The following is a 10,106-nucleotide window of genomic DNA, read 5'->3' as shown; positions in this document are numbered from 1 at the left end:
TCCCACCAGCGGACAGAAAGCTCGCGTCGGAAAATATGTCACGTCAACCACCTGAAAAGCAGACAAAAATATCTGCTGTGCCATACATCTATGTATGACTCCTCAGATCTCCAGCCCAGTCAAAAGTTTCACTAATTATCTACTTCTTCCCTTGCATGTTTAGTCCTACACTGAACTCCCTAATCACTACACCTTACTGTTGCTTTAAGTTTAAGATTTCTCCAAATTTTATAGTAACCTACCCACACGTATACTATAGAGAATGTTTTTGCATTAAAGCTCGCAAATACTAAAATTCAATTCCACAGTTATGGCTTTAGATACATAGGGATCCTGGTATATGATACTTATACAAAACTAATTATGGTAAATTACTATGTGAAATAAAGAATTATCTCCAAAGATGGGAAATCCTCCCTCTATCCTTATTGGGGAGAATGGAGAGCATTAGAATGAACATACATGGATTTGGGTCAAAACAGGAAGAGTGTGTACAATTAGAAGATAAGTTGAGCATTAAATGTGCAGAAATAGTTGTTTCAGTAATAAAAACTGTAGGGTCTAAATTGGTAGGAGGTGAATTGATAGAGACGCAGAAGGAAGTATTCACGAGCTTTTTATATTTTGAACTTCTCTCTATTAAAGTTTAACATAGATATTTTGTACAGTACATTAGCAGTCAAATGTCCAACAAAAATACAGGAATATTTCTCTGAGCAGTCTGCGATCCACACATCAATTTACATGCAGTCCAGTCAGGGACGGATTGTGGGTTGTGTTGGTCCCTGGGCAAAACGTTCGCGAGGGCCCCCCCCCTCCCACCACTACCAGCACCACCACCACAACCACCACAATTCAAGGGCCCTTGGCAGCCAAACGCCCTCCCTATAGGGTCAGGGGCCCTTGTAGGCAGAGGATCAAAGAATGTAGGCCCTCTAAAATAGACAAACGAAAATACATTGTTGATAAGCGTTGCAAATTGTTTTGGGCTAGGGGCCCCATTGGCCCCTTGCACCCCAAGGGCCTCTGGGCAGCGGCCCCGCTGGCCCGGTCCATAATCCGTCCCTGAGTCCAGTCTGTGTACATATAACGATCTAATATAATCATAAAACTAGAATGGGTTCGGTGCTGCCACCTTTAATATGCTCGCCTCCCTGGGTCTCTTCTCCGATCCTGTACGTGACGCCAAATTATGTTGTGGTTTTGTTGTGCGGTTTCCCCCACCAATCAGGAGTCAGGAGCTGCTTGTGTAGATCTTCAGATTCTGTCTCTTTTGTAACAGCGAGGTTACAACCAAGGCTGACACCCTGCAGGAGTGTGTCCAATACTGTTTTACACTAACTTTTATATATTTTCATGTCATTTAAGCATCATCATTTCTTCAACCATTCACCACGTTTTCTCCCTTGATCCCCACCTCTAGCTGATAACTTTGCCAATCATCTTTTACTGTTTGATCCCTCAGCTGAACATAATGGTGGTGCGACCATCTCTACTCGGTATTTTTAAATACCCAGCCGTGAACTTTTGGTTAACTCAGGCGAATCCCTTCCTTCAGTAGCAAACCTTGGCAGCTTCTGCTTGTGGCACGCTAGACGGCTAATAATATATCTATCGTTCAACATAGTGATAAGCTGCAGCACTAATAAAGTACATATTCATTTATACATCAAATGTATAAGATACCTAACAGATACAGAAACTTCTAACAGGTGCTAAGGTGCTCTACACGGTTTACATCAACTTCTTAATAGAGTCAGAATGATTACATTCCATCCATCCATTTTCCAAACCGCTTATCCTTTTGGGTCAGGGGGAGGGGGGGGGCAAGAACCTATCCTGGAAGCTACGGGCAAGAGTCGAGGAACAACCCAGGATGGGGGACTAGCGCAATCACACGTGCACACCTTTGGTTAATTTAGTAACATCAATTAACCTCAGCATGTCTTTGGACTGTAGGGGGAAACTGGAGTACCCGGAGGACACCCCACGATGACACGGGGAGAACATGCAAAGTTCTCACATGTAACCTGGGTCCCAGAGGTGTGAGGCAACAGTGCTAACCACCGCACCACCATGGCGCCGTGCTAAACAATATTCCATACTAATTGTAAAAGTGTAAATAAATATATTTCTCTACCTTCGCCGGATCGCTGCCACTTGGAAGATGCAGCTGGGTAAAAATTGACTGCCGTGCTGCTGACTGACTTTTCAGTTCTGGCACTTTCCGGCGACGTATGGCTGTTTTAGCGGGGAGCTTTTGTGCACCGTTTTGAAATGCCGCTCCAAACTGCCCTTCTTCGGTAAAGCCACGCTCGCATTGCATATGACATATGGACTTCAAATTTGAGTAAATAAAAATCCCACTCTGAATAAAAACTAAACGTTTTTGATCGTTTAGATTCTGACATGTTTGTGTGCTAAATATTTGGGCAGCCCTGCTCTGTGCGATTGACAATTCAGTTACATTCAAGCAAGCTGACCAGAACATTGAAATAACATAGAAATCAGGAATAACAGGAAGAATGACAAAGGATCTTGACAGTTTCCAATAAATCAAACGTACGTATTAACTTGATATGTAAACACACCATTTAAAATTATACACATCCATAATGCGCCATATCATATACATGTATGGTTTAATAAAGGAGACAAAATGAGCATTTGAAGCGGTGTCCCAGAATTTTTGGACTTCTATTTATCCTTACTAATGAGCACTAATGATTGCACCATCCCGAAATAAAGCGCGTAGAACACCCAAACCAGTTGCGATATATCAAGATATACTGTGTATATTTGCATTTTCTTTGACCAGTCAGCAAATAACCTTGTGCTTGAGTACAACCAATGATATGCCAGTTATGAGTTCCGAATCGCAGTACATATTTTTTTATAAATCTTGTGCAACTCTGAACGGTTATCACTAGCGGTTTGTTGTTGTGGAAATCATGGGTTTGTCATCATCTTCTTGTCGTTTTGCAAAGTGTAGTTTTTTCCGGAAGCTTCAGAAGAAGCATCCCCATAAAGAAGTCCAGAAGAGAAAGGTAAACTTGTGAAAGGCGGTATCTGAATAAGTCTATGTCCAGCGTGACCATATAAACAAACATTTGTATCTCAGAAACTACAGCAGCACAAAGGATAACTTTAACAGCACAATCCGGCACAAACGCGACATATACGATTGAGACCAGTTTCGTTGAAATCTGAAACATATGGGGGGGAACTTCACACAGGTATACGACCTACATGTTCCACACATATGATTGCACTTGCATCTTCGTGTATTGCAGGCCATGAAGAAGGAGACCATTAACCAGCTGTTGGACCATATAGAGCTGCATGGCCTCCACACTGAGGGCATTTACCGTAAGCCTGGTAGTGCCATCAAAATGAGGGAGCTGCGCCAACAGCTGGAGAAAGGTGAGTCAGCTGGCACTGCTTCCCCTTCTGGGAAGGCTCTCTCAGAGCTGGGCTGCTCATTTCAGTATCCATAACAATGCTGGTTCTGTGCACCATCCAGACCCAACAGCGGTATGCTTGGAGGATTTTCCCATTCATTCCCTCACCGGCGTAGTCAGTGAATGGCTCCGGATTCTGCCTGAACCGCTATCAACGTTCAGCCAATACAGTGGCTTCCTGCATGCCATGGGTAAGGCCTGACTGCTTCTGTATGGGGCAGGGAGGTCAGTTCTCCTATCCAGTACCAAATGATGAAATGAAACATATCTCCACCCCCACCCCAGAACTGAAAGAAAAGTCAGATCAACTGAGGAGCCTCTACCAAGTGCTGGACATGCTCCCTCCAGACAACATTGATATGTTGGAGAGAGTACTTTTCCACTTAATCAGGTGGGACGGCAGCCCTTGCTCACTTCCCAGATATCCTTCACATTGAATTGAATTGAAAGCTGGACTCCACCTCTGCCTTGCCTGACCTCTGACAATCTTCTCCTTCTCAGGGTGGCCAGTGAGGAAGGCCAAAACAGGATGTCACTACATTCGCTGGCCATAGTGTTTGCCCCCTCCATATTTCGCCCTCCTGACACCACAAACCCCCTTGAAGTAGCGAAGGACATAAGCAACATCACGATGTGAGTACCTCGCTTATCCTTCAGGCACAGACCACCAAGGCTTCTGGGCTTGTTCCCCCAAAAGGCTGTAGGCTGCATCGAACCCCCACCGTATAACTGCCTTTCCTTGTGCACCATCTACGCAGGTGTCTGGAGCTCATATTAAGAGTCAATGAGGCGTTATGAGGAACTGAAGGAGGGAGAGCAAAGTGAAGCAATGGCCAGCAGTATTTCCCTGACTCCCAGTAGACTGTATCGCACAGAGGGACGATATGACCTGGACAACATCTAAGGGCGCTTTTCCACCGCACCAGGTACCGTACTTTCGGTACTTTCATAATGTGCCAAAAGTATGGTACTTCTTTTGTGTTGGTTTTTCCGCTGGCATAAAAACTGGTACCAGTGCCAAATGACATCATCAGTGCCCGCCCCTGACTGACATCACAGAGCGTGGTGCGGTATTTCTTTCGCTGTATTTAAACATATTATGATCTTTCACTTTCCTGTAGTCCTGCTTAAGTTTTTTTATTTTCAAGCGGCATTGTTGGGTGTTTCGCGTGTGTCCCATTTCTTCCAAGAGGCTTGATATTATGGCAAATACTTTTTTATTTCGAGTCGTGCCATCTTAATCCTGCTGGATCTGTTAATCTGACCATATGGCGATTAAAGCCTGTGTTTGTCCATCCTTCAATTTTACTTTTTTTTAATATTTTTGTTTCTGCTGTTTTTTATTTTGTTTCTCGCTGTTCGCTGTGTGTTTCCAAAGATGCCGGTTGTATTTTGTGTTTTAGCGGCAGGCTACTTGCATAAGCAATCAACAGCAAATATGTTTGCCAGTCCCACCCAAAAGTACCAAAGAAGTACCCCAGCTGGTTTGGCACTTTCAGTACTGGTACTCGACCAGAAGGCAATGGAAAAGCGAAAGTATCATACTGTGTGCGGTGGAAAAGCACCCTAAGCTGAAGTGACCGAGATCAGGACACCATGAATCCTGAGACTTTTGTGAATAATGGAATTTATAATATAATAGTTTGTATGTATAATGTATAATATAGTAGAGTTTGTATATAATAATTCACATACTGTAATAAACTTTTCTTACTTTTTTAGCCTGGTCTGATTTTAATGGAAAAAGCACACATTCAAACGATGTTGTGTAAAATGAGTCAGCATGTTAGATGCATTTCCAGAAAAATATCAAAATTCAGTTTAACGGGGTGAACAGACAGTCTTATTAACTACGCCCTGTGTCTGGTGTTGGCGTAATTTATTGGGAAGCCACAATTAGCACAATGTTTTCCATGCTCTGCATAGCCTCTTTGCAAACACAAAATTGAGAGAATTCAGTTGCATTAAAGCAGGCTGACCAGAACATAGAAATAACACAGAAATTGGTAATAATAGGAAGAATGGCAAGGGGTCTTGATAGTTTCCAATAAATCAAATTTATTAACTTCATATGCTCCCAGTAAACACACCATTTACAATTATATACATCCATAATGCACCATTTCATATACATGTTTTGTATAATAAAGGTGAAGTAAATGTCAACCAGTGTGAGAAAATAGATAATGTCTAGTTTTTCCATTTCCAAATGGCCACCTGTCTGCCAGCAACAATAGTACCGGGAATCCTAGACCAATAATATAGATGGGCCGCTGCACTTCCATTGTGGTTTTTGTATTCGTATTGTGGCTTCTGTATTACAGTATGTGAGCCATCTGGACCACCGTAGAATTTAATATAAAATGACAAATTATTGAGTTTAAATAATTAAAATTGAATATGGGTGACCTTATAACATGGATGTTCAAATCAAACCTTTTTTTTGCAGAATTGCTTGTCAGTCACTCAGATCTGTGCCCTTGCCTTTTTTCCTGCTTCCAAAAAAATCTATGGTCCACTTGCCTAATATACTGCTTGACATGTAACATCAGTGATAATAATGCCAATGACAAACTTGCATAAAAAGTGCATTTTACAAGATGGCATTAATAGCCCCTTGACCTGTCAATCATTAAAAGACACTAACATCAATGTATTATCCCATTACATTTTTTTGTTATAAATTTGTTTTCCAAGAGCATAAAATCATGTAACACCAATGGCACAATTAAATGAACCATGTAAAAAAAAACCTAAATGTAAATGTATAACTTATAGAATGAGGTGATTCTGACTAAGAACCTCATTTCAACGGCCTCTTCGTCCTGTGAACTTGGACCTATGAAGTACTTATGTACCACTTTTTGTACTTTCAAAATGTCAGTTTTACTATCAATGACACCCAGGACATCAAATTAAAGGACACACATTATTTTGCAAAATTTTTATATCTTAATTATTTATTTAGTTTATTTACATGTTTAATAGACCTTGTGTTTATATTAAGTCTGAGAAAATAAAATAAGTAAAAGATTTCTTTTTACGCCTGCATATTCATGCATGAAAATGCATGACGCAGGGGATAAACCCATATACAGTCGAACCTCGTTACTACGTACCCCGGATACAACGTTTTCACCTTTTCAACATACAGGTTTCTAATTCCCGTTTTTAGCCTATGTATTATTCCAATAGCAGCCATTGTTTACAGCGTACAGCCTTACAGCGTGAAATATCGGTCATGCTGGTAATTGTGAATTCAGAATAATAATGGAAGTAAAGGATTTGATGATTTAACAGGTACTTAAAAACCACACACACAAAACGAAGGTCGACGACATTAAAGAACAGCTGTTTTATTTTTAAGGCAAATTTGAACTTAGAATTCCATCCATCCATCCATTTTCCAAACCGCTTATCCTACTGGGTCGCGGGGGGTCCAAAGCCTACCCCAGAAGCAATGAGCACGAGGCAGGGAACAACCCAGGATGGGGGGCCAGCCCATCGCAGGGCACATTCACACACCATTCACTCACACATGTACTCCTATGGGCAATTTAGCAGCTCCAATTAGCCTCAGCATGTTTTTGGACTGTGGGGGGAAACCGGAGTACCCGGAGGAAACCCCACGACGACATGGGGAGAACATGCAAACTCCACATACATGTGACCCAGGCACATATAACATATAAGTTGTCATTTTCTGGACCTCTTGGATGGACCTTTTCACCAGATTTCTTGAATTAATTTTCATTGCAGTTTCCTTCTGTTTGCTGTTATTTGCAGATCAAATTTACTTTTTAGTATGTTCTTTCTTTTATTGCATTCCTCTAAAAGTCATATTTTTCTCCTCTGACCAATTTGGCTTTCTTGTCTTCTTTTCTCCCATTTTTTTGACTTTGTGAGTAACTTTGTGAGACGATAAAGGGAATCACAAGCAGGCGCAAGTGCAAGTGTTTGAACGGTCTCCATGGAAACGGGACCATTTTACTGCTGTAAAACGTCTTTCAATGTTGTAAATCCCTTAATGTTTTTCCTTAACTAAGGAAACCTTTTAAGAGGTTCTGTGAAACAGCCTTAAATAAATCCCTTAACTAAGAAGAAATTAAACCTTAAGTGTTATACTTAAGGGAAAAACTTAAGGTGTTTTGTTCAACCGGCCCCTTACCAAGAAAGATTGAGAAGTTCACACGCTTGTGTATATACATCCATCCAGTTTCTGTAACCTTATTGGGTCATGGGGTGGGCTGGAGCTTATCCTATAGGCTATGTGCACAAGGCAGGAACTACCCAGGATGGGGATCCAGCCCATCGCAGGGCACACTTACACACCAGTCACGCACACATGCACACCTACGGGCAATTTAGCAACTCCAATTAGCCTCATCATGTTTTTGGACTGTGGAGGGAAAACGGAGAACCCAGAGGAAACCCCACAACAACACAGAGAGAACGTACTGTGCAAACTCCACACACTTAGAGCTATGGCAGAGATTTAAACCAGGGTCCCAGAGGTGTGAGGCAACAGTGCTAACCACTGTACCTCTGTGCCACCCAGCTTACACACTACTGTAAACTGTCTACATATTTATTTGCTCTTTTATCAATGGTTGTTGAATTTTGCCTATGCTGTACACATGTATGCACCATGAATATATTTGTTACATATTTATTGTTTCCCTCCCCATATTGCACCATCTCATCTCTTGTTGCACTTTGTCCTAATGTCCTTCCATATAGCTCAGCAAAGCCCAACACCACACAGGCATGCAACACTACAAGCACTACACGCATAACATACATAAATACCACTGTAAGACACAACTCAATGTGAAAATTACAAACACCCACCGATGCAATGCCCCCTCAGTGTGGCACCCCAGCAGCGAGCAGCAAAAGCCTGTGTGGATCCGGCCTTGGACGGAAAGATCTCATGTACAAACATAAGGGGAGGGGAGCAACCGGTATCCACCACAAAAAGACTAAATTACTATCATATAACTTGACCCATAGCAGCAACCAGGGCAACCAATAAAAGAAAAAAACAAATCAAAAGCCCTATCAAATAACCATAAAACAGTGGCTGGTCTGGCCCTTTGCAGCAACGCTTAATGCCCCCGTAACTCCAGGAGAGGGAAAAAGCGTTCCAATGCTGAGCCTCAACATCTGTAGCTCAGCAGCTCGTAGAGGATCACGTCAAATGATAAAATTCCACCTCTGTGTCCTCCATGAAGAGTCATACGCTTCTAGCAATCACCCCACAGGAAAGGGGGGGCAACCCACGTCCAGTAGCTGTCAGGGTCAGCTCCAGGTATCCAATTCTTTCGTGTCCCTTCCCCGTTTCGCCAGCAGGTGTCGCTGGCCATCCTGTCCCTCCTGTCAGTCTTTGTCTTCTCCCCTGCTCCCTGTTGGCCACACGACTCAACGAGTTGCAGATATAGCTGCTTATGAACCCTTCTGTCGCATGTTCAAGTCCTGCTTCCTCTGTTTTTGTAGATTTGGTTCCCTTGTGTTTTAATTGTATCAGTTTTCTAGTACCTGTGTTTTGTTTTGTATTCGTTTTTTTTTTGCCTTTATGCCCTTGATTCTGTTTCTACCGGTCTGTCATTCCCAGTGTTAGATTCTATTTCCTTGTTTCTGTCAGTGTCTTAGTTTTCCCCTCCCAGTCGCTTGATTTAATTATTAGTTTCACCTGCCCTATGTTAGGCTTGTTACCCCTCAATTTTTATAATTTCCTGGCTCATATGATTGCATATGCTATGCAATTACCAGTGTCATGTGACCACTCCTGCTGGCCATTTCAGATCCCCCACACTTGCTATAGCTAACAGGAAAACCACAAATGCGGCAGCTCAGTAGAAGAAAAAATGCTTCTCTCACACACAACTTGTTAATCTTATAAGAAGGGGCTATACCTCAGCTACTTAGGGGTTGTTGTACTTTTTAAAGCGGCCACTTAGTGTACAGGAAACACACACAGTACTAATAGTAAGGCCTGCTAGTACTTCTAGCATTAAATGCATATACAGAACTGTGCAGAGGTCTTTGGCAGCCAAAGGAAACTGAGATATGCTTGTATTGGTATTGAGTTCTTGTTGGGGAAAGCGCCCGGGGTTTCCACCCCAACTCCACCTTTTATGAGACACACACAGGTTACAGTTTTTACTTGCAAGGGTACCCACACTCTCTGCAATGCAAACTACAGCAGAATGTGTTACAAAGGGTGATTCCCCTTGGCTCCTTTATTTATAGTCAGTGGGAGGCACAAGAGTCATGCAGAATAGGGAGGTGAGAACAAGAAAAGTTTTTTACCTAAGTGTACAGCTGTTGAGCACATACTCAGGGAACGTGCAAGCTAAATACTATTATTAATATAATCTAGACTATGAGGTTAGAAGAAGACAAAATAATGTATATACTATTTATACTATATATACTATATATGTAATATATATTTACACTCATAGCTAATCATACAGGAATGATAACAAAATGATTAATAACAGTTTCTTCAACCTAACAGTTCTCAATAGAGATCAATAGAAATATCAGATCAACCATTTTAAAACTGCTAAAGTCAACCCAGAATTTGTAGTTAGTATCCAATATCCCCATGTACACCCACTTCTACAGCTTATTTGAGTA

Source organism: Brienomyrus brachyistius, chromosome 12 (assembly GCF_023856365.1).
Source record: "Brienomyrus brachyistius isolate T26 chromosome 12, BBRACH_0.4, whole genome shotgun sequence".
Classification (NCBI taxonomy): Eukaryota; Metazoa; Chordata; class Actinopteri; order Osteoglossiformes; family Mormyridae; genus Brienomyrus; species Brienomyrus brachyistius.
This window is presented reverse-complemented; position numbering follows the sequence as displayed.